The sequence below is a fragment of the Mytilus californianus genome, unplaced genomic scaffold, assembly GCF_021869535.1.
Source record: "Mytilus californianus isolate M0D057914Y unplaced genomic scaffold, xbMytCali1.0.p SCAF_14, whole genome shotgun sequence".
NCBI classification, from domain to species: Eukaryota; Metazoa; Mollusca; class Bivalvia; order Mytilida; family Mytilidae; genus Mytilus; species Mytilus californianus.
The window spans coordinates 13,951,733-13,974,137 of NW_026262626.1; the positions used below are offsets into that span (position 1 = coordinate 13,951,733).

The 22,405-nt window shown below is 32.6% G+C and overlaps 1 long non-coding RNA gene across 1 annotated transcript; it reads right to left on the minus strand.

Moving 5' to 3' along the window:
* Nucleotides 1–8,253: 8,253 nt before the first annotated feature.
* On the minus strand, nucleotides 8,254–21,875 carry LOC127724275 (uncharacterized). The gene is made up of 4 exons (XR_007992429.1): nucleotides 21,732–21,875; nucleotides 20,368–20,572; nucleotides 17,578–18,450; nucleotides 8,254–8,434 (listed from the first exon to the last, which is right to left on the minus strand). It is a non-coding gene; the product is annotated as an uncharacterized LOC127724275 (long non-coding RNA).
* Between the last annotated feature and the right edge of the window lie 530 nt (nucleotides 21,876–22,405).

The window sequence follows — 22,405 nt, forward strand, 5'->3', positions numbered from 1 at the left end:
ATTAACTTGCAGAAAAGATGGTATACCGCAAAGAAAAGGTGCAAAAATTAGTACACCATATCCGGATTTCGACAATTAATGTCTCTTCAGTGATGTTAGGGATCGAAACGGTATTTGGAAGGCCATTTAATTTACCTCAATTTAGGATAGACTCTTGAATTTTGAAGAGTCGAAATATTAGAAATAGGATGAACGGATCATACAAACCCGAAGGAAAATATAATACAAGCCCAAACGAAAAAATATAAACAAGTCTAAATTGAAAACAACGTTCAAACCTATGATTGCGTTGGATAAAATCCGCAATTTTTATACGTGTGCATGCAAAACAAATTTCTTGATAGAGGGGTCTAAATACAGCACAAACAACATTTTCCAAAAGACCAAAAAAAGTGAAAAAGTATATTTTAACAAAACGCATTTGACTAACAGGTCGAACAACAGATTTTCTTAAACCCTGCTGACTGCCATTGGCGATTGCCAAATAAACGGATCACAAGATGTTACAAAATAGATCTTTTAAAATTTATAAATTTAATACCAAACAGAAAACAATCAACTTGCGGAAAAGATGGTATACCGCAAACAAAAGGTGCAAAAATTAGTACACCATATCCGGATTTCGACAATTAATGTCTCTTCAGTGATGCTAGAGATCGAAACGGTATTTGGAAGGCCATTTAATTTACCTCAATTTAGGACAGACTCTTGAATTTTGAAGAGTCGAAATATTAGAAATAGGATGAACGGATCATACAAACCCGAAGGAAAATATAATACAAGCCAAAACGAAAAATATAAACAAGTCTAAATTGAAAACAACGTTCAAACCTATGATTGCGTTGGATAAAAACAGCAATTTTTATACGTGTGCATGCAAAACAAATTTCTTGATAGAGGGGTCTAAATAGAGCACAAACAACATTTTCCAAAAGACCAAAAAAGTGAAAAAGTATATTTTAACAAAACGCATTTGACTAACAGGTCGAACAACAGATGTTCTTAAACCCTGCTGACTGCCATTGGCGATTGCCAAATAAACGGATCACAAGATGTTACAAAATAGATCTTTTAAAATTTATAAATTTAATACCAAACAGAAAACAAACAATTAACTTGCGGAAAAGATGGTATACCGCAAACAAAAGGTGCAAAAATTAGTACACCATATCCGGATTTCGACAATTAATGTCTCTTCAGTGATGTTAGGGATCGAAACGGTATTTGGAAGGCCATTTAATTTACCTCAATTTAGGATAGACTCTTGAATTTTGAAGAGTCGAAATATTAGAAATAGGATGAACGAATCATACAAACCCGAAAGAAAATATAATACAAGCCCAAACGAAAAAATATAAACAAGTCTAAATTGAAAACAACGTTCAAACCTATGATTGCGTTGGATAAAATCCGCAATTTTTATACGTGTGCATGCAAAACAAATTTCTTGATAGAGGGGTCTAAATACAGCACAAACAACATTTTCCAAAAGACCAAAAAGTGAAAAAGTATATTTTAACAAAACGCATTTGACTAACAGGTCGAACAACAGATGTTCTTAAACCCTGCTGACTGCCATTGGCGATTGCCAAATAAACGGATCACAAGATGTTACAAAATAGATCTTTTAAAATTTATAAATTTAATACCAAACAGAACACAATAAACTTGCGGAAAAGATGGTATACCGCAAACAAAAGGTGAAAAAATTAGTACACCATATCCGGATTTCGACGATTAATGTCTCTTCAGTGATGTTAGGGATCGAAACGGTATTTGGAAGGCCATTTAATTTACCTCAATTTAGGATAGACTCTTGAATTTTGAAGAGTCGAAATATTAGAAATAGGATAAACGGATCATACAAACCCGAAGGAATATATAATACAAGCCCAAACGAAAAAATATAAACAAGTCTAAATTGAAAACAACGTTCAAACCTATGATTGCGTTGGATAAAATCCGCAATTTTTATACGTGTGCATGCAAAACAAATTTCTTGATAGAGGGGTCTAAATACAGCACAAACAACATTTTCCAAAAGACCAAAAAAGTGAAAAAGTATATTTTAACAAAACGCATTTGACTAACAGGTCGAACAACAGATGTTCTTAAACCCTGCTGACTGCCATTGGTGATTGCCAAATAAACGGATCACAAGATGTTACAAAATAGATCTTTTAAAATTTATAAATTTAATACCAAACAGAAAACAATAAACTTGCGGAAAAGATGGTATACCGCAAACAAAAGGTGCAAAAATTAGTACACCATATCCGGATTTCGACAAATAATGTCTCTTCAGTGGTGTTAGGGATCGAAACGGTATTTGGAAGGCCATATAATTTACCTAAATTTAGGACAGACTCTTGAATTTTGAAGAGTCGAAATATTAGAAATAGGATGAACGGATCATACAAACCCGAAGGAAAATATAATACAAGCCCAAACGAAAAAATATAAACAAGTCTAAATTTAAAACAACGTTCAAATCTATGATTGCGTTGGATAAAAACCGCAATTTTTATACGTGTGCATGCAAAACAAATTTCTTGATAGAGGGGTCTAAATACAGCACAAACAACATTTTCCAGAAGACCAAAAAAAGTGAAAAAGTATATTTTAACAAAACGCATTTGACTAACAGGTCGAACAACAGATGTTCTTAAACCCTGCTGACTGCCATTGGCGATTGCCAAATAAACTGATCACAAGATGTTACAAAATAGATCTTTTAAAATTTATAAATTTAATACCAAACAGAAAACAATTAACTTGCGGAAAAGATGGTATACCGCAAACAAAAGGTGCAAAAATTAGTACACCATATCCGGATTTCGACAATTAATGTCTCTTCAGTGATGTTAGGATCGAAACGGTATTTGGAAGGCCATATAATTTACATCAATTATATATATATGTTTTGGATAAGAAAGTTAAGGACAGTTTCCCCAAGAGGGCATTCATGAAAAAACATAAAATGAGTCCCTACCATCACTTGTTTCCTGTAAATCGGTCTTCAGTTCAAGACTCTCACAGTTTTAAGGAATTTATTCCTCCTACCAAACATCTATATTGAAAACAATTACCAGCGTATTGATTCGTGATAATATGTATGACGATCAAGATGATTATTTCAGTTCGACTACCACATGTCAAGATAAAAATCATTTGACATCTTACTGATGAAGGATATTAGTAATCCGAAATATTTAATATTTGTTCATGATTCTACTATTTTTTTGGTGATGTTGTACCCTTTTAGACTTGCTATATATATATATATATATATATATATATATAGAGTCTATAAGAATCTACCAACCAGTAAACTTAATAGGTATTGGATCATCAAAATTGACAATACTACACAAACAGGGAAAATTATATGAGTCTAAAAGATTGTGTAACAATACCGATAAATAGATGGAAAACAAAACACTAAAAAGTGTTGAATATCATCGCACAAAGATGGAAAAACTGAACAGATGATATAAATTATACAATAATTGCAAATATTTCGGCTCAACAAATGGCCTTCCTCAGTGTTAAAAGTTTTAACAATACTGATATATAATGTATAAGGTGTACACCTTATACATTATATATCAGTATTGTACACCTTATACATTATATATCAGTATTGTACACCTTATACATTATATATCAGTATTGTTAAAACTTTTAACACTGAGGAAGGCCATTTGTTGAGCCGAAATATTTGCAATTATTGTATAATTTATATCATCTGTTCAGTTTTTCCATCTTTGTGCGATGATATTCAACACTTTTTAGTGTTTTGTTTTCCATCTATTTATCGGTATTGTTACACAATCTTTTAGACTCATATATATATATATATATATATATATATATAAATATATATATATATATATAAACAAGTCTAAATTGAAAACAACGTTCAAACCTATGATTGCGTTGGATAAAAACCGCAATTTTTATACGTGTGCATGCATATATATATATACAGAATTTTCAGATTTATATATATTTTCAGACTTATATATATATATATAAATCACATTAAGTCACCTGATTTTGCTAATCTGAGAATCAGTTCAGTTATTTTAGGTGGTAGCTGATGTACTAAAGTCTCATTTAATTCAGGACAGAGCTGTCTAACAGATGTGGAACATACAATTTTTTTTGGAAATCTGCTGGTCTTGAACATGATGAATTCGCCATTGGCCAGTGGCAGGAGTTCCAATGATTTGAGCAGGTCAAATTCTTCGCTTGATATCAAGTAGGTCAAGATATTTAGCTTGTCTTCCCTTTCAAACTTCCTGTACACTGAGTTCAATTTCAAAAGCCTGAAATGTATTTATATCACTGTATTTATGTTTCAACCTATCGAGCAATGTTTGAATAACATGTTTATTAGATAATAGTCAACGCAACGATAAGTCATACAAAAGTGTCGAACGTTATCAAATACCATACAGAATACATTACATGAATTAAAATGTAAATGTTTGTCTCAAAGTATATAACCAAAAAGTAAAAGATAAAATAACATCATCACTAACGGCTCCATAAGGCCTTGATCCTAGAATAAGTTTAATTTTTCTCTGTTATCGGTTTCACATATCTATTTCGTTTTCAATATAAACATTGATAAATATAATAATCAAAAATATTTATATCGCCAATTACTCTAATGTTGAGTCAACTGATGATTTTATGCTCGTGTTTGACCTTTGTATATCTGTTTTAGTTGGTCTAATATACTGTTACCATTTCCATGGGACTGCTGTTGATTTCAAGATGATAGCTTAACATGGATAAAATTAATTATTTAAGGATAATTATTTCCTTTTGGACTACATTGAAATTTCAGTCTTGTTCATCTATTTTTAGAGCTTGTCTAGCTGATCAGTATTGCTCGTCAGAGTTTCTAACTATTGTATTATTTGTAAATAATAGAATAGCCAAAAAATAAAGCCACTAAAAAGCCCGTTCACGATTTTTGTAGGTCTTGAAATGCTTATCTAACTTGATATTAACAGTTTTCGTAAATCTATTATAGTTTACAAAATAAAACATTAGGAACAAATGCTCAAATTGATAAGAATTGTCCTGTTAGGGCAATTACTCCTATAAAAAGCCAACAGTTAGTTTTTACTTGTTAAACATTTTGTTGTTTGCCGTTTTCAATATATATAAAGCCCAATCTTAGAAAACGGTTAAAATATATAATTGATAACATTGACATTCTTAGGTCTCTGGTGGATTGTTGTCTCTTTTTACTTCTGTAGTAAGGGCATTCACTCCTAAAATGATTCTTTTAAAAATTTATGGCAAATTGATTTTCTGTCTGGCCGATTATGTTTTGTGCTTATTACACACCCAAAAGAAAACAAAAATCGGAAAGAATTGTCATTTTGGGGCAACACATATATAAGGGTTAACAAATGATTTCAACCATTTGATGTTTTTAGCAGATCTTCTCTTGCTGATTAATTTTACGTTTTAAAGATTCCGTCTCTCTTTTATAGCTTTTAAAACAATAATTGAAAACAGTAAAAATAAACAATAAACGTTAAAGTATATTATCTGCTCAAAGTGAAAATTAGGGCCCCGCCGAATGGCGGACGCCCTATAGTGATCAGTCTGTCCGTCCGTCCGTCTGTCCGTCCGTAACAAATTGTGTCCGCTCTATATCTAGAGAACCGTTATGATTTCAAAGTTTATACTTGAAATGTATATTAACCAACACCAGAGGGTGTGTCATAATGTATGTACAACTTCCTAGGTCAAAGGTCAAGGTCAGAAACTTTGGTTTTAGTTGACAACCCAATGTCCTATGGTAAAGATCGTGTCCGCTCTGTATCTTGAGAACCGTTATGATTTCAAAGTTTATACTTGACATGTATATAAACCAACACCAGAGGGTGTGTCATAATGTATGTAAAACTTCCTAGGTCAAAGGTCAAGGTCAAAAACTGGTTTTAGTTGACAACCCCATGTCCTATGGTAAAGATCGTGTCCGCTCTATATCTTGAGAACCGTTATGATTTCAAAGTTTATACTTGACATGTATATAAACCAACACCAGAGGGTGTGTCATAATGTATGTACAACTTCCTAGGTCAAAGTTCAAGGTCATAAACTTCGGTTTCAGTTGACAACCCCATGTCCAATGATAAAGATACAAATTTGTTACCACACATTATTCACAGCGGGGCCCAAAGAGATGGCTCCCATCTCAATGATATCTAGCTGACAATGTCACTGATATTTATTTATTTATTTATATATCTTCTTTTGCTGTTCATTTATGACGAGGAGACTATTGACGATTTCAATTCTTGCGGTCGAGATATTAGGAATGATAGAAATGATTCTGATGATAGTTTTAGCTATCTAAATTTTCTGTCTATTTATTATGCAGTCTTCAAGATATAAGGTTAACATATTATAATTGTTCTGTTAGCATCCCTACGTGCAATACTCCTATTTAAGACTTTTGGAAACACTTGATAGATCTTATGTTGCTGATTATGCGTGTTGTTAAAAGTTTCTTTTTCGTTTAGAATTGTCAACATATATTGAAGGTAAAAGCACGAAAATTAGTCACAAATCATAATTGAAGTGTAAAAACTATACTAAAAGGTTTGACTATGTCACTCAAATTGACATTTTATACTAATACATTTTGCTGTTTACTTTCTGTCTACTTTTTGTACTTTTCAATAGTATATTTATAATAGTCAAAAACTCAAACATTCGTAAATATTTTGATTTAAGACAATAATTATTGTAAGGAGTCTTATCGCCATTCGAATACATTGTGTGGTCTAATAGATTTTCGTTTGCTGACTATTTTTAATTTCAATTTTCTATTTCATTTTAAAAGTTTTCAATACAACAGCAAAACACATAAACGAAATCAGTATAAATCGCATTTCAAGGGCAATAATCTCAGTGAAAAAATTGACCATTTTAATCATATAGACTTTTAATAAATCAAATAGTAACAAAATGTTTAGTTTAAATGTTTCTGTCTTTTAATAGTCTTTATCATGTAAACGCACTATCATTGATTTAAAAAAAACAAAAGAAAAGAGAAATCACCCCTCAACAATGTTGATTGACGATTTAAGTCTGTTTAATGAATCAGAAGACCACACATTTGTGATAGTTTTTGTTCTTAACGTTTACGTCTATATATTGTGCAGTCTTCAAAATATTAGATAAAACAAAAAAATCTACATTTAAATTGAAAGGGCAATGCTTCCTAATGAACATTTTAGTCATATCGACTATTTTGTAAATCAAGAGTTGCTGATCAATAAATTGTTATGTTTTAATTTCTATCTATAATTCATTATGGGTTTCAAAATATCAGGTTTAAGCAGTAAAATAGTTCTTAATAATCGTCTTATAGGCAATAATTCAAATAGATGTAACTTATATTGACTTTTGTAAATATGTCTTTATGCCTCATTTTTGTTCTTCATGGTATCTCTTTTTTATTCTTATAGTTTTAATAATTTAAGAAAAGCACAAAAATCAATTGTCATTTTTAGGCATTTATTTTATAAAGTGTCAATTGACGATTTCTATAATAATGACTTATTTTTAGATCTTGTATTGCTGATCATTTCTTTTTTAAACAGTTTTGTTTATCTATTAATGCTGTCAATATACTATGCAAAATAATAGAATTGGTAAAATAAAACCATTTGATGTTAATAACTCCTAAAAGGAATCCTCTGACAATATCGGCCTCATTGTACATTTAGAATATTTTTCCAATTTGTAGATATTTGGCGATTATACAATTACTTGCCTTTTACTACTATGTAATTAACCAACAATCTTGACTATGACTCATTGACGGCAGACATAATCAATACAATATTTTTTAAAAGAGTTCACCTTGTTAATGACGACGATGAACGTAAAGTGTTATCAATAGCCCACATGAATCTTATGGACCAGTCGACTTGAAAAGAAATATCAATAGATTTACATAAAATTTTAAAGTACTCTAGAGGAAAATGTCCTTCATCGGAATAAAATGCATGCTGTTAAAATTGCTCTGTAACATAAAGATCAGTAAAGTCTCAAAATTACGTATATATTAACCTGGACCTAATGCATCCTTTTGAGGCAAATTTATCGACAGGTATTGTTAAAGGAGCCCATTTAATATTGTGTGTATGAATCGTATTCACTGGTTCCGTCTTGATAAATGACAGATTACAGTCAATAAATTTGAAGTAGAAGTATACACAATAAATATTTTATAAAGTTTGCCTTTCACTGATGAACTGTGGTGAGGCGTCTTGTGGTGGATTATCATATGCCTTGCACAGAATATCATACATTCGTTGAAATCCTTGTGTTTCTACCAAGCAACAATTGTACTGTCTCATGGTGTACATAAGTGTTTCTGTGATGTTCATTTCTGTATAAGAAAACAATATTTGAATTGACGTTTAATTTGATGAATAGCTTGGAAAATATATAACAATTATCATTATAAATTATGACGTTATCGGCCAAATTTTGCAGGGTTATCACTACAATAGACACATGTTGTACATACGAAACACAGATGAAGAGGCTCATCAAATAATGACAGCATAAAACACAACTAAAGAAAAATGCATATCAATAAAGAATTTATTGCGTTTTTGGAGGTCATGTTATTCAAAATAATAGGCATTCGCATGGGAACCAACTATGTTCCTCGTTTGACGACTTTTTCTGTCATTTGTATGAGGAAAAACTCATACAAGAAGAGCTAACATTACCGTTTAACATAGCGTTCCTCTATAAAATGGTGATCTCTCAATTAGGATTGAATGTTTGGTGACTACAAATGTATGTTGAACGCATCTATCCCATCGAACTTGAAATGAAGGATAGAACAGATACAGTTAAGTAGTAAATCTTATTTTCCCCATAAAACAAAAACACCAATTGCCTTTCTGACGCACTTATCTTTCATATCGACGCTTTTGGGTCAAAAAGTCGTCTCTTGGGACTATTAAAATATCATTTTTCTTAAAAATCGTAAAGGTAGACATATATAAATAGATAGAAATTTGTGAATAAATTAACACTTGAAGTTATTTATAATTTGTAACCCAAAAGATTACATATGTTCCTTAAATAAGTGTTGTTACTAATTCTTTCAAAGATTTATCTCTACATACGCCTCTAAAATTTAATAAATTCTTCATTTCATGATATAAAATGATGTAAAAATTCATGAAGACTACATTTAGGTTGCACTTTGTAAATACAGCTGTTTCTTTTGGGGAGATATATAATATTCATAGATAATTAATTTTGTCAACGAACTGGTTCCCAGTTATGATCTCTATGTTGGGAATGTTACCAGTAAATATGAATATGCATATCAGTCATATTGAAATCTGTGGAAATCCTAAAGTCAAGGTAGGGGTAGTACATAATTTTAGTGTAAGTTTTGACCTTTGAAAAAATAGTAGTGCATATGAACTTTCCATTCTAGGATATAATTTTCATCAAAACTTCAAGGTAAACGTAGTATAGTTTTGGCCGTTATAGGAGTTCCTATGGGAAATTGCATCGTGGCTATTTACAGAAATGCAACCTATAGTCCATGCTTCTTTTGAAATTTAAAATAACTCTATTGAGTAATTTTGTAATTTTTTTTAAACAAACATTACTTATATAGGTAACTGTAATATTGTAACTTTCATTCATCCATAAATATTTATACAGTTCAGAGTTCACGCACGTGTTGTGTTGATAGACATAGCAGAAAAGAGCGCGTCGTATTGCAATATGTATTTGTGTGGATAACCTAGTTCTAGCAACATGTTAAAGTATGTTAACCAGTACAATGGCCTGTCTCTTAGTTATTATATATAGGATACCAACGTTACATTGGCGACGAGGATAAAAGAGTTGGAAATGAAAAAAAATGTATGAGTTTTCCGGTACATGAGACCAATGCCGAATATGGTGGCGTAAATGGATAAGTAGACTAGAAAACTTATTCATCGGTTTAAACATAAAGGACAGCAAATGACAAAGAGCACTCTTGTTACTTAACGCTGGAAAGATGAATACGAAGTGTTTGATACCCTAGACAATACAGGAGAAGACTTTGCTGCCACTAAACACAAGTTAACAGCTTACCTTGCTCCAAAAAGAAATGCAGAATATGAAATTTATAAATTCAGGCAAGCCAAACAGATATCTGATGAAACGATCGACAGTTTTCATACGAGACTACGCTAGCTTGCTGTAAATTGTGAAAAAGAAGTGAAATTGCAATTAATCCATGGTTATCATTCAACGAGACTAAGACGAATGGCTCTTCGGGAAGACACGACCCTTCAAGGATCAATTTAATCAGCTAGGGCGTTGAAACTTTCCGAGAAACAGGCAACGGAAATTTAACAATCAGACAAACAATCCGCAAATGTTGTGAGAAAAGGAGGTGGAAGACGTCGCAACGGACCACGATTTCTACAAACACAAACGGACCAAAAGGCAAAGAAAAAGACTACTTGCAGAAACTGGAGGTAACTTTCCGCATTCAAACAAGTGTCCAGCATTTTTAAATAGTTGTCACTCTTATAAAAAGATGAATCATTTCGCCGCTGTATGCAGATCCAAACGTGATGGAACTAACACTTACAAAAGGAAAGTCAATAAAGTTGACAGTTATGAATATGATGATGCTCACCATAGCAGTTCTTACGAAAGATACATATTCGGATTAGGAGAAAATACTGTGAATAAAGTACAGGAAGGACAATCGAAAATAATCGACACAGGATCCAATATTAATGTTATTGATATAAGCACATTCGAGAAAATCAAGTGTAAACCAAAACTTTCTAATGCCGACACAAGAGTATTCGCATATGGATCAGATAAAAATCTGAAGTTGAGGGGAAAATGTCATGCTACGATAGAAACTGACCGTAAAATAACAACAGACCGGTGTATGTGATGAATATATGGGAATTTATTGTGCTACAATACATCTGTTGATTTAAACATAGTGCCAGTCATTCCTTTCGTAGCAAATAAACATGAAATATTACGCAATAAATATAGCGATGTGTTCAACGGAATCGGTAAATTAAAAGATGAAAAAGTGAAAATATTCATATTCATGAATGTGTTAAACCGGTTATTCAGCCGCATAGACATATTCCGTGTCACATACGTAAACAAGTGGAAGCAGAACTCGAGAAACTCGAAAAGCAAGATATAATAGAAAAAGGTGGATGGACCAAGACCTTGGGTGTCCCCGATAGTTGTGGCCCCAAAACCGAAAAACAAGAGCGAAATTCGATTATGCGTAGATATGAGGGAACCGAATAAGGTTTTTTTGCGTTCACGTCATATTACACCAACACATGATGACATGATTTTGGATTTAACGGATCTAAAGTATTCTCGAAAATGGACCTTCGTAGTGATTATCATCAATTAGAGTTAAACGAGGAATCCCGGAACATTACAACGTTCACGACACACGATAATGTAGATACAAACGTCTTAGTTTCAGTCTAAGCACTCGAAGGATTAGATGGAGTCCGAAATATATCCGATGATATTATCGTATTTGGAAGGAACCAGGACGAACATGATAGGCGATTGGAACAACTATTCGCACGTCGTAAAGAGAAGAAGCCAATATAGAATAAGGCAAAATGTGATTTAAACAAGGATAAACTGGAATTCTATGGTCACATTTTTAGTGCAGATGGAATATCAGCCGATCCAAGAAAAATAATCGCTATCAGGAACACTACAATACCGAAAGACGTAGTGTCCTAGCTATGACAAATTATGTTGGACGTTTTATTCCAAATATTCAACTATTACTGAACCGCCCTTCAGGTTAACAAAGCAGGATTCGAAGTGGGAATAGACATCTGAACAACAACACTCATTTGACAAGCTAAATAATGAACTTGTTGCTGACCGTGTGATGTCGTATTTTGACCCAAACAAAGACACAATTTTGATAGTAGATGTAAATCCCGTTGGATTAGCTGGATTTTGAACACAAAATTGGAAAATAATCGCCTATGCTAGCCGATCTTTAACAGATGTTGACACTCGCTATTCGCAAACAGAAAAGGAAGCATTGGCAATTATATATGGGCAATTGAAAACTTTCACCTTTATGTGTACGGAAAGTCTTTCACATTGGTTTCCGATCAATAACCGCTTGAAACTATATTTAACAGTCCAAAGACAAAGAACCTAGCACGCATTGGAAGATGGAGATTACGATTACAAGGGTACACTTTCAAAGTACAGTACAAGCCAGGAAAGGTGAACGCGGCCGATTATTTATCAAGACATCCGACCACGACTACATCTATTGCATATAAACATTCTCAATTAGCAGAAGAGTATGTCCGATACTTAACTGAAAACGCTCTGCCGAAGGCAATGACCTTAATGAGATAGCTGAAAGTACACAAAAGGACAGTGACCTACAAACCGTTATTACTGCATTGAAATAAAAAAAGTGGGACGAGCATGAGAGCACTACGCTGGATACATTCTCAAAATTACGATAGGATCTAGCAGTCGTTCCCGTTAATGATAGGGAGATCATAACAGAATCATTATTCCGAAGGATTTACAGATGCGTGTGATCGACATTGCACACGAAGGGCACCAGGGCATAGTACGTACAAAACAGTTGTTACGTGAAAAAGTATACTTCCCAGCTCGAATATACAAACATGTTGAACAAACGTGTAAATCATGTATACCATGTTTAGCGGTAACTCCGAGAAATGGCTATTACACAGTGATAATTGATGAATTGATGAATATTAAGGTATCCTGTTATAGAAACCTTACAAAGTCTGATTGCAAAATCCGTTATACCGCTACTAGATAAAACGTTCTCTATTTTTAGAATACCAAAAGAACTCAAAAGTGACAATGGACCGCCTTTAAATTCCCAAGAATTCCGAAATTTCGCGGATAACATGGGTTTTTAGCACCGAAAAATTACACATTGATGGCTCAGCACTAACGCAGAAAGTGAACGATTCATGAGAACAATAGGGAAGGCGATTCGTGCAGCTCAAACCGAACATCGTAGCTGGAAGCAACAAATACACACATTTCTTTGCAACAACTTTTTTGTAATTTATTTTTATTTTATCTGAAAAAACACAACTAACGTGTCACCGGCGATCTTTTATTTGGAAGGTAAATAAATACCAAAATGCCAAACATCCCAATAAATGACCAAGCCGACAGTGAAGTGCGAAAAGGAGACCACAGAAACAAAAGTAAAATGAATTCATACTTCGAAAAAAAACAACACTTCAGTTAAAGTACCTGATTTTACAGTAGGAGACAACGTCCTAGTTAAACAAGAAAAGAAAGATAAACTGTCTATCCCGTATAATCCTCAACCATTAACAAGTAAGAATAAAAAAGGTTGTAGGATTATGCCAACGAACAAACAACATAAAGATATAACTCGAAATTCGTCCCACTTCAAAAAGGTTGGAAAATCTAAAATCATGAATGACGAGGACTTAGAATAAATCATTGATAATGACATTATACCAAACACACCATTGAGAAGATCATCACGAGAAAAAACAAACACCGAAATGTCTTGATAATTATGTGCGTTAATGAGCTGTGTTACAGGCATAATAATCCTGTGGTCTTTCTAATGTATCAGTGAGGTTTGATATTGATCTATATGTTTGTGAATATATGATAGAAATCATTTTGTGGAATTTACTATTCGCACTCGTAATGATAGCCTTATCAGATTGATCAGATGATCCACTAATTACATTGACATTATCGTACGAGTATCGAGTAAGTTACATTTATCACAGACTATAAAGTTCTAATTTTCTATTGACATCATTTTACGGATCTTATCAGTTTTATTTGTTTACACAGACAGTTACAGATTTTATGACTATACAGACAGTAACAAATAATTGAAATAGAACTTAATTCTGATAAAGGAAGAGATGTAATATTGTAACTTTCATTCATCCATAAATTATTATACAGTTCAGAGTTCACGCACGTGTTGTGTTGATAGACATAGTAGAAAAGGGCGCGTCGTATTGCAATATGTATTTGTGTTGATTACTTAGCTTTAGCAATATATAAAAGTATGCTAACCAGTACACATGGCTTGTCTCTTAGTTATTATATATAGGCTACCAACATTACAGTAACTAAAAAAATTTACTTGTTTAAGTAATGCCCTTGACACATATATATATATCTTCAAGTTGATACGACATATCAGATATTTCATGTTATGACATGTCGGAAGGTTGGTGATTTCATGAAAACTGTTAAACTAAATGATACAAGTAGTGAAATTTGTATTTATCAGAGCAACACAACAGGTCTTCTAGAGCACCTGAGCTCACACCCGGTTTTTGATAGGGTTTCTGTTGGTTAGTTCTTAGATTTGTGTGGTTTTTTTTATAATTGTTGCTTGTATTTAGGTCATTTTCTCTTTTGTCCATAGCTTTGTCAGTTGGTCTTCGACTAATGTGTTTGCCGTGTTCTTTGGTATCTTCGGCCTCTCTCTTGTTATATTGTATATTGCATTTTAAAAGAAATCTAACAATAATTTATGAGATTATGCATGCATGTTACATTACTATTTTACTGACATGAAATATCATTGATAGGTCTTTATGGAATATTCATTGACATAAAACAAATTAATTCTTTCGAAATACTCTGGTTTTTCATATTGAAATAGTAAGTTTATCACAAAAGTAGACTGTACCTGTTCTTGAAGAGGCTCATCAAATCATGACAACATACATTACAGTTTTATGTTATCTTTTAATGAATGTATTGTAGGCTCTAATGCAATATTTGAGATTGAGAACTCGATAGTACGTTAAGATGAAATAATCATTTAATTACCGAACACATTTTTGAATTCCAAGTGCCTTATTCATGTTATTTAAGGTAATCGTTTTTCAAACAAATGTCAATTAGACAGCAATAATCATTACCCTTGGCATATTTGAATACATTACTTGAATTAGATTATTCTTCAATTTTACACTTTCAATATGTCATTAATGTTAAAACTGAAACAGTAATCCGTAGGTTCATTTCTATTTTGTCTTATAAATATACAGTAAAAACTGACATATTAGGTTTGATAAGTCTATTTATGTTATTTGACTCTTGAAATAAGTCATTACGTTGAGGTTCTAAAAAAGGAAATCACGAATTCACCAACAATCCAACTGACTCCACGTTCGGAAAATGACATCTGCAACAAACACAAACCTTTAGCTACATCTTTACAAGCAGAACCAAATACAATGAAAGTTCCAACTATGTACTGGCTTCCGAAGCTGCACAAAACTCCTTACAAAGATAGATTTATTTCGTCTTCAAGCCATTGTTCCACTACTAAACTATCTATTCTACTTATTAGTACACGTGGTACAATCAAAAAACCTGGTAATACATTGCTCAAATAAGGCCTTTGAAAATACTGGAATTAATAACTTTTGAAGTGTCAACAATTCGTTGGAAGTACTTGATAAATTGTATGCTTATATTGGTGATTTCAAATCTGTTCAAAGTTTTGATTTTTCTACCCTATATACCACTTTGTCTCACAATCTTATTAAGAAAAAAAACACACACCTGATTAAATGGGCATTTCAAAATTCGGAATGCGAATATATATGTTCAAACTCTTTGAGGTCATTTTTTAGTAACAACAAACAAAAGAACTATGTCAATTGGACCTGCTTTAATACTATAACTGCCCTTGAATTTTTACTAGATAAAAGTTTTGTTCGCTATGGAGATTCGTCAGGTTATTAGAATTCCCAAAGGAACCAACTGTACACCACGTGTTGCGGACCTGTTTCTGTATTGGTATGAGTTACAATTTATGAATAAAATCAGCAAAGACCCATCGAAACAACATCTGATTCAAAAATTTAATAACACTTTTAGATATTAAGATGATATATTGGCTCGCAATAATGACTTCAGTATGTACACTAAAGAGATTTATCCTGCCGAACTGACTTTAAATAAAGCTAATACTAACAATGAACAATGCCCTTTCCTTGATCTTGATATCTATATTTTTAACGGGAGGCTTAGTACCAAAATTTATGATAAAAGAGATGATTTTTCATTTCCTATTGCTAATTAGCCATTTTTAAATGGTGATGCGCCCTTGTCACCATCTTATGGTGTTTATATATCTCAACTTGTTCAATTCGCTCGTGTATAATATAACGTATTTGATTTCAAGGAAAGAAATCTCTGTATTACTAAAAAAACTATCACACCAGGGTTTTTGATACTAGTATCACAAACTAGTCAAAACATTTACAATATTTTATCATCGGTAACAGGACATCATTTGTAAATATAAATCAACATGCAGACATCTTAAACATTCAGGTATTTCCCATCTAATATCTTATGGTAATATTCTTTACAAAGCACAAAAATGTCGGCATTCAGTAAAAAAGCTTACCAAACCTTTAAACAGACTTGTTTAGAAGGATATAGTTACGATACTGTTGTCAGGTCATTAAGGATTGCATATTTCGGTATTAATATTGATTAACTCATGTCTTTGCATCGGAATTAAACACATTTATTATAAAACCAGTTGTTGGCATGATACGGGTTATGTTCCTCTCATAAATTTTATGATGGTATGATACTAAACCCCTAACGGGAGGGATTGTACTTGATTTTCATACGATGAAGACATAATCTTTCTATCAGTTTAATCGAGGTCTGGAGCTGGCATATGTCAGTAACTGCTAGTAGTCCTTTGTTAATTTATGTATCATTTTCATTTTGCTTAGTTTATTTTGTTATCTATTCTGACATCGGACTCGGACTTCTTTTAAACTGAGTTTTACTTTGCATATTACTATGTGCTTCTTTATTCTACATTGGCTGGAGGTATAGGGGAGGGCTGAGATCTCACAAAACATGTTTAACCCCGCTGCATTTTTGCGCCTGTCCCAAGTCAGGAGCCTCTGGCCTTTGTTAGTCTTGTATGTTTTTAAATTTTAATTCATTTGTATGTTTTGGAGTTCAGTGTGACGACCATTTTTACTTAACTAGTACACAATTTTATTTAGGAGCCAGCTGAGGACCGCCTGCGGGTGCGGAGTTTTCCCGCTGCGTTGAAGACCCATTGGTGGCATTCGGCTGGTGTCTGTTCATTGGTCGGGTTGTTGTTATTTGACATATTCCCCATTTCCATTCTCAAGTTTGTTATATAAGTTTTTTGTTTGTTTTTTGTTTTATTTTTTTTTCATTTCATCAAACTGACTTTTAATTAACTTATTATAGATACCAATATTAAAATGCTGTACGCCAGACGGGTGTTTCGTCGACAAAATATTCATCAGTGACACCCGTATAAACAAGCTAGAAATATCAAATGAGGTACGAAGAGCATTGGAAACCAATAATAACCAAATCATCCTGTATACAATAAAGTGTCCAGATTATTGGTTGTCAGGCTTTTCTGATAAATCTTTCATCATTTTACATTTTTACCTGTATTTTCTGTGAAGATTGGAAAAACTGCATCTTGCCAACGAATCCATTTTCCCCCACTGCTTTCAGTATATAAGAATGGTACATCCATTATATTTGTGAACAGCTTGCTAACACATTCCTTGAATCTATAGTCTACTTTCTCTGGATCAGGAATACATCTAAATATCAGCATTTTATCGTTCAATCTTTTAATAATTGTCAAAATAACGTCATTGTACACCTTTGGCAGAACTTCAGATATCAGCAATTCATTCCACTGTACTGAATCTTCCTTGAAACTAACAGTGAATTTATCGGCCCATTTTAAATTTTGGCGGTTCTGACTTAGTGCGAATGTCCCGTTTACATGCACAGGTAGTTTAGTCATACTGATGTTTGGTACTGGCAAGGGCAGGAAACAAAAAAATATGTCCAGTATACGTGTTCGGTGACACAGGTACTGCAATTCCTACACAAGGCAAGTATGCTAGCTTTTTAGCTAGTCTTAATAGGTTTTTGGATCCCTCCGATATCCCTACGAGACGATTAAGAACTAACCATAATATCTGTTTTATCGGTTGTCTTTTACGAGTTGTTTCCAGTTTCAATAAGTACATTGTAGTGAGAGAATTGTCAGGAATGCATTTGGGTTTATTTACTCTTCTATCTTTTCTGGTATTATCATTCGAACACCCACTAATGGTTACCATATAGTCTGGATTTTGCTCAAATAGAGACCCTAAACTTTCATATAAGAATATTTCTTCAATAGAATTAAGAAAAAGCAATGTTAGGGAAGCCTCTTCTTTGAACATCCATAAAAGATGATTGATCTTTTCCTGATTGTATACAGAATCTGAAAGCTTAGTTGATGTCTGGCGCAATGGGAATCTGAAATTCATTAAAAAATAATAAAATGACTAAAGCTTACGTAAAATAAACATTCAAAGCACACACACGATGTTTTGATGTTTGGCAAATAGAAATGCTAAATCAACTGTTAAATGTGTGTTTGTTTAATTGGTATTATTTAGGCGATGACATTGATTTTATAGGTATATAAGGATTGTATAGTTAAATCAAACTTTCCATCTTTATCATGACGATAGAGTCTAATAAATTTGAAAAAGGTTTCAGGCATACCAAATCATAAGCTGATATTTTTTTTGATGAATTTTCACTTTGTTGGGCCAGCTTAGTAGTGAGCACTTTTGTGCTAACATACACGTCACTTTTTGTAAATTACCTGATTATAAACAAGTGAAATTATTGAAAACAAAAAGACAATGAAACATTTTGAGTAGGCATAAACGGTGACCCTAGTCACATTTGGCACAACTTTTTTTCTAACTTTGAGTGCCAATGCTCTTCAGGTTTGAAAACATGTTTTTCGAGCGTCACTTTTTATTATGAAGACGAATAATTTTTTTTTTTTTAAAGATAGATTAAACAACAAATTGAAATGAAGAGATTGAAAAAAGGGAGTTAATAAAATGTTACGCGAGTACAAGACTGGTAATAGTTATCTGTGGAAATATTTTTATCAACGATAGTTGTAAAAAAAAAAAAGTCTCCATATTTTAAACTGAGGCTTCAAGTAGCCTGTGTCGTTCACCTGATATTTTTATTTACAATTGATGCATGAAATAATGCAACTGTTATACTTTTGCTTTATGTATAGAGATATAAGTCAAAAACTGTTTTTTTCCCCTAAGTTCTATTTTAAGCCATATCTGCCATGTTGGTTGGCAGGCAGGGTCATTGGACACATTTTTCAAACTAGATACCCTTATGCTAATAGTGGCCAAGTTTGGTGAAATTTGTCTCAGTTGTTTCCGGCGAAGACTTTGTAAAAGATTACAAAAATTTACGAAAAATTGTTAAATTTGACTATAAAGGGCAATAACTCCTTATGAGGTCAATTAACCATTTTGGTCATGTTGACTTATTTGTAGATCTTACTTTGCTGAACATTATTGCTGTTTACAGTTTATCTCTATTTATAATAGTATTCAAGATAATAACCAAACTCTGCAAAATTTCCTTAAAATTACTAATTCAGGGGCAGCAACCCAACAATTGCTTTTCTGATTTGTCTGAATATTTCAGGACAGATAGATGTTGACCTGATAAATATTTTTCCCAATGTCAAATTTGCTCTTAATGCTTAAGTTTCAGAGATATAAGCCAACAACTGCATTTTACCCCTTTGTTCTATTTTTAGCCATGTCGGCCATGTTGGTTGGCAAGCAGGGTCATCGGACACAATTTTTTAACTAAATACCCGAATAATGATTGTGACTAAGTTTGGTTAAATTTGTCTAAGTAGTTTCAGAGGAGAAGATTTTTGTAAGATTACAAAAATTTACAAAAATTTGTTAAAAATTTACTATAAAGGACAATAACTCCTTAAGTGGTCAATGGACCATTTTGGTCATGTTGACTTATTTGTAGATTTTACTTTGCTAAACATTATTGCTGTTTACAGTTTATCGATAATAACCAAAAACTGCAAAATGTCCTTAAAATTACCAATTCAGGGGCAGCAACCTAACAAATAGTTGTAAGATTTGTCTGAAAATTTGAGGTCAGATAGATGTTGGCCTGATAAACAATTTTACCCCATGTCAGATTCATGTCAGGGGAGGGCTGAGATATAAGATATCAGCCAAAAACTACATTTTAGTAGTTAACGACGGACCACAGACGACGGACGCCAATTGATGAGAAAAGCTCACTTGGCCCATTGGACCAGGTGAGCTAAAAATTTGTTAGATATACGTTTAAGGCAGAAATTAAAGATGTTACCTAAACATAGTTCCTTTGAAATATCCATTATTTGTCACATTCTCTACAAAATTGAATGCAGGGTCTAAAGCTTCGAAGCATTCTTGCAAACAAAATCCACGATATAACCGTAGCTTAGACAATCAAAGTGGTATACAACACTTATCCTCATCTAGGTATGGATCCAAAATCATCATTTGTTGTCCACTTATAATCATGGGGTAATCTACAAAAATAAAATGCCAGCTCTATTTACCTCAGATTTATGGCAGATTTGAAATCTATGACAAAAATGATATCACAACCGCCATACAAAACGTAATTAAATGACAGTTTTTTTGTTTTCTCCAACAATGGCAGATTTTTAAATTCCCGGAATTTTTCGAGGAAAAAGAGTAAACTATAACGATCATAATCAAGCATCGTCATATTACGTCACAGCCGCCACTAACGACAGCGGAACACATATATTCGAAAACCATTCAAGATCACCTCCCCACAATTTTATGTTCACCAGAAAAAAATCTGACATCGGGTTTGAATGGCATGACGTCCTATTAACCATAGATTTGGAATCTGCCATTATCTACCAACAGCCAAGGATGTGAATCCTAACATGAATTGGTAGAAAATGACTGACCAGACCAAACTTCTTTTCAATGTTAACCTATCCGATACAACCAGTTAACCAACAAGTTACTGTAGTCTCTTAAAACAAGAACAATCTTTCAAGCATTGCATGTCGACTTTTTATTTTGTTAATACTTTCATGAACTTTCTAGCTTCTGGTATTTTTATATATTCTTGATTAGACACAATTGTGCAGTGTGTCTAACACGGATAAACAATTTGAGGAGATTATAAGCACAGTTGTCTTTCATGTATTACCTGTAAATACACTCGCATCAAAACATACCATATGTTGACAAGTTTTGTTTATCCATGGCATTATCAATTATATTTGACTTACGAGTTTCAATGTGCATGTGGTATCTTTTCTTTTCCTTTAAAATGTTTAAGCTTTTTAATGATGTTTAACGTTTGTTAAAATCAAGTCCAGTTATTAAACAAAATTCGTGAATTCATGCATCCATTCCTTTAATTAAAAAATTTACTAAAATAATTCTCTCGTTTCTTTAGCCAATTTTTGCAATTTTGGCAATACTCCTTTTTTTTCTTTGGCTACAAATGTATATATATCGTTTGAATCAATAATTAATTTTATTATTATGGCTATTCGACATAATTCAAACCATGCTGTAGTATCAGGCAGTTCGACATATTTCAAACCATGGTATACTATCATGACAGGTCGGGTCCACAGATATGTTTGTTTCCTAATTTATAATGAAATACAATCAATTCTTCAAAATCGTTGTACTTACCAGTGATATGAAAAACGGACTTAAATCCCAATCCAAATCTTCCAACTTTTGATGGATCAAGTTCTTTAATGCTTGTACCGATTCGAAGAATCCCTTCCCAGTCATCCACAGAAAATTCTTCATTATTATAAACAATTAATGCTGGACCCTTTTAAGAAATAATTAGCAAATTACAACTTTATTCTGACTACCAAAATAAAAAAAAAAAAAAAAAGAAATAAAAGCGAAAACTAGTCTTCCCCTATAAAAGATTAAACGGGACAATTGCTTAAATCAGAAAATGTGAAAATGATAGGTATTATTTATGAAATCGTTGATTCAATAGTATTTTTGAACATTATAATTCAAAGAATTAACTTTACCCTGCATAAGACGTTTTTAGATCATAACGGTTTCAACAATACTATATTGGATATTCACAAAGAGAAGTTGTAAGGTATTAAGTAATTAGTGTGTCTTAATGTTCGATGATATTTCTAACTCTTACTTTTTAATGTAAAGACCTCTGGGTCAATACATTTTCAAAATGCAAATTGAAAACAGGGGGCAACGTTTGTTTGTCGTTCAAATACATTGAGATAAACGAAATTACAGTTATTGTTTATGGGTTTTATAGGAGAAAATCAATTTTTCCTTGTAGAGGAAATATTTATTATTTCCTTATAGAGGAAACT